This window comes from Eimeria acervulina, genomic scaffold (assembly GCF_000499425.1).
Source record: "Eimeria acervulina Houghton genomic scaffold, Eah_scaff875, whole genome shotgun sequence".
Classification (NCBI taxonomy): domain Eukaryota; phylum Apicomplexa; class Conoidasida; order Eucoccidiorida; family Eimeriidae; genus Eimeria; species Eimeria acervulina.
The window spans coordinates 6,242-12,482 of NW_013547099.1; positions in this window are offsets into that span (position 1 = coordinate 6,242).

Sequence of the window (6,241 nt, forward strand, 5' to 3'; positions counted from 1 at the left end):
CACCTGCAAATCAGTGGCAAAAATGCATGGGGCAATCCAATTGCTGGTTTGTCATGAGCAGGATTTTGAAAGGTTATCAGACGCTCACCATGCAGGCACTCTAGCCGTGACCGCGAACGTTCAGTGTCTTCCACTCCGAACTCTCCACACGCCTTCACCCAGTTATCCATACTGTGCAACAGCCAAGGTGCCAAAAGCAATTATTACACAAACCAGGAAGATATGGTTCGCCGTCCGCAGTAGCCGCCTGCCTCCCCGAAGATGCACGAACAACCGTGTGTACCAGGCCAGTTGAAAACACCCAATTTCAGCCAAAGTTTTGACGCAGCCTAACGCATGTCTCTTATATTCTCTCTCGCACAAACCTTCCTGACAGACAGAACCGTCATCACCTCACACTATGCAATTTACGAGCTCGCCGCTCAGCTTGGCCACACTGGCCAGGCAAAGCAAAACAATTAATCGATGACGCGACAGCCCCCACCCCTAGTGGCAGCTACGTGAGAGTCTGTTCACCTTGCGCGTGTACGCACATTCTGCACAGAAGTGTACACTACGCGGTATGCAGGCCAGCATGGAGACAGCGAGCTGAACGCCACTCCCCTCATTAACACATAGACACACGCGCTTGCTCGAAAGCATCCATGGATACTTCGTCACGCGCGCCATGGCACACCGATAGAGCAGGACAACGTAAAGATCCACCTCTACTGTACTCCATCCAAAAGATGTCCTCAAGTTGCTGTATGCATGGCTAGGAAGCAAAGAAGACGTCAAGGCGAAGTCGATGGTCCTTAACAGACATTCGGGCACACCCTTGCACAAAACGCTCTTCTAAATCTGGAATGAGCACCAACGCATGAAAGCATAACTATGTGGCTTCAATTTTCGACTACTGCACATTGCGGTGACGAGCTAGCCAATGGTCTTAAGTATCACCTCAACAACAGGCAGCCAGTTGTGAAGCACAGAAGACAGCTACTTACACATTTTTCTGCGGCTCGACAATGCTTGCATCCGGTGCCTTGTGACGCCACATTTAACAACTATTTAACAACTAGTGTCATGTGCGAGGCATTGCAGAACACAGGAGTTCCTGAACGCGCTAGTCAAGCGGTGTCTGCCTGCAGAACGGCCCCGCTTGCCACTGTCAAGAGCTTGAAATTCATGGCCAGGAATTGCCGCTGCCCAGCATTGAGTCCACAAAAAGCCCGCAGGCGTGCAATGTTTCACATTTTGTAGGGCATACGCACGCTATCGGAAAACGTAGCCTATTTCCTCGACCTACAGTAGCACCCTGCAGAGCCGCAGGGGCACCGTAACTAGATTCCCACGAGGCCTACGCAGTTGCCGGGATGTCGTCTGCACACTGCTGGAGCGCAGACGCATTTGTCCGCTAAACACACACACGCCGCTAGCCAGCACTGCATGCATCCTGGGCCAGCAATCCACCAAATAAACGAAAAAAAGCATCATTGAATACGCATCTCCAATTCAGCTAGCATAAGCAACTGACTAAAGAAAAGGATGAGCTGGCACCGTTTGCAGCTACGGCATATACACAGCAAAACGCAGGTTCACTTCAGTACCTGCCAAGATGCAGGTGGCACGCAAGAGTGCTTCTCACGCATCCTGCACTGTCAAATGCACCGAGGCCAGATGACGCTGCTGCTCAGGACCTCCATGCATGAAGCCCGCTTGTGAAGGTGTTCGGTGTTGTGCGTTGTTGTGCTGCAATGTATCTACGGCTATAGAGTCTTCCTGCGTTTGTGAAAGGGCAGGTCGTCTGTTCAGAAATCAGGAATAGATCATGCGAAGCATGTCGGAAGCAGGGCAGGTTCAAACGGCATCTGCCGCTGACGGCAGCGGGCACGGGCCAAGACTGCGAGGCTGCAGTGTGTGCAGCTCTCTCAACATGGTGGCTCACAGAGCAAACTTCCCGTCCTCCCTCAGCAACCCTCCGTGCGGTTACCCCTTGATTCTTTTTACTCCTGCCGGACGTCAGTGCTCTGAAGCATTGAAAAACCAGGAGTGCCACGCCAGCAACGCAGGCAAGCAGAGAAACTATTGCAACTGTTCCTCTAGTAATCTTGAACGTGTCTCTTCCTGAGTACAAGTTATCATTTTGAATAAAAAGCTCATGCTGCGGATTAGGTACTTCAAAGCCGGAGCGCTGAGCGTCTATTAGCTGCCCGACCTCGCCGAGATCAGCAAGAGGCGCTTGAGGACCGAAAATAAAGGGAACGGAAACATGCATTTTCCCGTTAGCAACGATTGCTATGTTGATTAGCAAGAAAAATGCTGTCCGTATGTCGATACATGTTTCTGGCGATGTGTCCTGTTAAGGCATTTCGGCGCACATCTGCGCTGAATGCATGCTGTAGAGTTTCGATGATCGATGCTCATGCGGGGCCCAGGATTATGTTAGTGCCTTGCCTCGGACCACCGAGCAAAAGGTTAATAGATACCCAATTTACAGTAGTTGCCAATAGTGTGTGATATAAAATATGACTTTATACTGGAGACGATGGCCAACTCCCCTTGTGGGTTTCCTATTCAATATAGGCCGACACCGACACTGCCTTGGTGCGTTCGCAAAGAGAAAGCAGGCAGTTTATTTGTTTTTATTCGTACGAGGTAAACAACCAAGAGGACTTCAGTAATGCATAAATGGTAGGAGACATAAGGATACATAGGTGGGTTTTCGTGAGTAACTCGTGCCTCGTTGGGTTTGGACAGAAGCGGAGCTTCCGTCAGCTACCTTTTGAAAAGGAAATACTTGTACGGAGCATTCCTTTTCATGGATCTCCTACCGAGAGTCCGTGATCTTATCAGAGGTTCGTGAGTTGCAGTTGCAACCACGAAAATTTCACCCTTGTCTACAGTAACGCTGCAGAACTGCTGTACTTCTGCTCTAGTGCAGACTGCCTACTCAAGCCAAGTAGGTATTCATGTACCTGCTTCTGAGAGACTAAATTGCAAGTGTAGGTGCGTAGCCTGGTGCGGCGAACAGCTACAGAAGACGCAGCAGAAAGAAGCACAGAAGTGGAAAGCGCAGCAGCAGCAGAAGCAAAAGAAAAGTGCAGCAGCAGCAACAAGTGCAGCAAGAGCAGATACAGAAGCAAGTGTCAGTGTTCACTTCAGCAGTACTGCAGATAGTTCCTTGGGACTTTCCTTTGATGCTGACTGTTATGAAACCAGCAGCAGCTGCGTTGGCCTGCGGTTGCACAGTCATGGTGAAGACGAGCGAAAAATCGCCCCTCTCAGCCATCGCACTCTGCAAACTCATTCAAAAGGCCGTACGCCTTTTGTTTTAGCCTTTATGCTTGTTGCATCTGCCACCAATGAGCGACTTTGTATCTCTTTGGCCGGTTTCATCTAACATCCTGTTCCTGTGTAGCGTCTTCGCGATTTTCAATCCCTATGTTTCTCCGCTTCTGTATTTCTTCTCAACCTCTCTGTAATTCCCGTTGTCTGCCTGTACTTTGCTTTCTAGTGCTCTGAGTGATTGACTATTCAGCTCGGTCTACGGCTACCGGTTGCTGGCTTTATGCGTCTGCCAGACTTGCGTCCTTTTGTCTCTGCCCTCTTTTCTTCCTATCTTTCCCGCGGATACTTTTTTTCGTGGTTACAGTTTTGCTGGGGCCTTTACATTTCTTTCTTTGTTCCTGGACGAAGTTGTTCCCTTGGATGCTGCTTCAGGAGGCCTGATGACGGCCTTTGTCAATCTCCCCCTGCCCGTAGCAGCTTTTATCTGGCATTGTTTGTCCCTTCTGTTTCTTAGTGTTTCTCTAAGTGACTTTCCATGCCTCCGTGTGCTGGTCGTTGTGTACGCGTAGCTCCTGACTTGTCTGGCTGCCTCGGAGTCTCCCCGCCCTTGTTTTTCACCAGCAGCCGTCTGTCTAAATTGTTTCCAGCCTCCCGCAATCCGAGGCAGTCGCACTTCGTGAATGCCATAAAACAGCGGTATAAAGCTATTATTTTTATATTTATGTATTTAGGGTTCGGGGTTGTGTTCTTTGTAGAAACGCAGGGGAGAGAGAAAAGCAAGGGAACCATGTGTAAAAATGCACCCATGTTTCAGCATATCTACCAGCAAATGAGCCCGTAAAGGGGGGCTGTTTACGCGCTAATTGGTACAAACGGGTGAAGTCAACAAGGGACAGATGAAAATGGGCAAAAGGGGTAACCGCACCTGTACAGAAAACTCCCAAAGAATTGTTTCTTAGAAATACGGGTCTCAACAACCATAACGGTGGGGGCGGAACCAAGAGCACATGAACAAGCATACGAACAATCAGGTGAACAAACCGACAGGCAAACCAACGGAAATTACAGCCAAAGAGCAAGTGTTGGCGCTCAAACAAAGAAACGAACATAGAACGTGTCTTGGAAGCCTCAAAAAGGAACATACCAACGCAATAGATCAAATGCGCTGGTACTGCTGGTTACGGCCTCAGACAACATGTGGGCCTCCTGGATTGCTCTTTAGCGCCCCATTTGCTTGAGATTGTCCAGCTGCGGCTGTTTTCGCAGCTGCTGCAGCTGCAGGTAAGGGTCGGAGCTCATTCGCCGCAGCACCTGCTTTGCGTGTTACCGCTGGCGCCGCTTGACAACCAGCGCGTTCACCAATCTAAAAAGTAGCACCACCCCCAACAACACTGGCAGCGGCAATATCATTTTTACCTGTCGTTCCATCAATTCCCTTTTCCTTGGCGGTCATTCGTAATTTTCTTGCTATGGCTGCTCGTGACTAGTAGGAGGTGAGCGGGCTGTTGCAGCTGTTGCAGCCTGGCTAGCCAGCTGGCTGGACGGCTGACTAGCTATTTACTTAGGGGTGAGAGGCTTATCTATGAGCATTCGGCCTCAGGGCGGCACCCATTGCTGCAATCTCCACTGGTGTTCTTGTCGCATTTGCTGCTGGTCGTGTCCCAGGGTCGCCACTTAGTTTTCCCGCGCCAGCAGCGCTTGATGTGTTTTGTGTGTTGTGGCTGCCTGAAGTGTGCATCTTTTAGAGACAATTCCGTCACTTCCCTTGCTGAATGGACACCTCTACCGCCCGCGTAGGGTACCGCAGGCTGCTCATTTGCTGTCGCTGCCGCTATTGCCGTCGCTGCGCTTGGTGCTGCATCTGCTGCAACTGCTACAGCACTAACAACAATTGCTTCTGGTTTTTGTCGTTGGCAAGAAGTTGGTTCTTACTTCGTGTTTTGCGTTACACCACAGACGAGACCTGTGACAGAAGAACAGTCAAGCCTGCTGCTGCTGTGCTACTGCTGCTGCTGCTTCTGCTACTGTTGATAGTGGTGGCCGGTGCTGTTGCCGCTGTCGCATGACGCTAGCAACAGCAGCACTAGTCCCGGCAGCAGAAGGTGTATAAACAGCATCAGCTACAGAAAAAGTGGCAGTGTTCCGGAAACTGTTGGTGCAGCTCGTTTTAGCTGGGGCTTCCAAGCCAATTGGGGGCTGACCGTTTTGCTGGCGAACAAGGAAACGTCAACAGCAGCAACAGAAGCCGCAGCAGCGGAAGCTAGTAGCGGATGCAGGTTTACTTGCTTACGGGGCTGTCTTGTTGCAGTCCTAGAGCCCCCCTGTGTGTTGAAGAACGCCAGCACCGGCCCTGAGCTCGTTAATTCCTCAGAGGGAAGGCAAGCCCCTTCAAGCCGCTGAGGCAAGGAACTACTGCCGGCTGTTGCAGCACCAGAGCCGACAACACGCATGAAGCAGATGTACCTGGCTGCTGCAGCAGCTGCCGCTAAAGCTGCTGCTTTTGATGCTTCCAATGGCACTGCTAGAAAGCAGCGTGTGCTGAACCGGCGACGGCGGCCGACACCACTGCTAACTCGAACACAGAGACAGCAGCAAAAGCAACAACAAACGGTGCAGCAAAAGCAGCGAAACCAGGCAGCAGAACTGTGTGTCCGCAATACAGGGAGGCTGAAAAACTCTCTTTAGCCCTCCCTTTGTTGGGGAGACAGACACAATTGCTGCGAGGAAACGACAGGGTCGCCGTGCTGTAGCCATAGGAGGCGAGCTTAGCAGCTGCTGTAGATGCTGGTGGACTGCACTGGCACCAGCAGCAGCGGCAGCAGCAGCAAGCACTGCTGAAAAGGAAAAGACAAGGCGGGCAATTAGTGCCTGGAAGGGAGTGCCTTCCGCTGAGCGTCAGGTTGTCGGTTCCGCTACTGGTGCAGCCCCTGTTACTGCTGCTGTTGCTGCTTCTGTGCAGCAGAAACGGCTG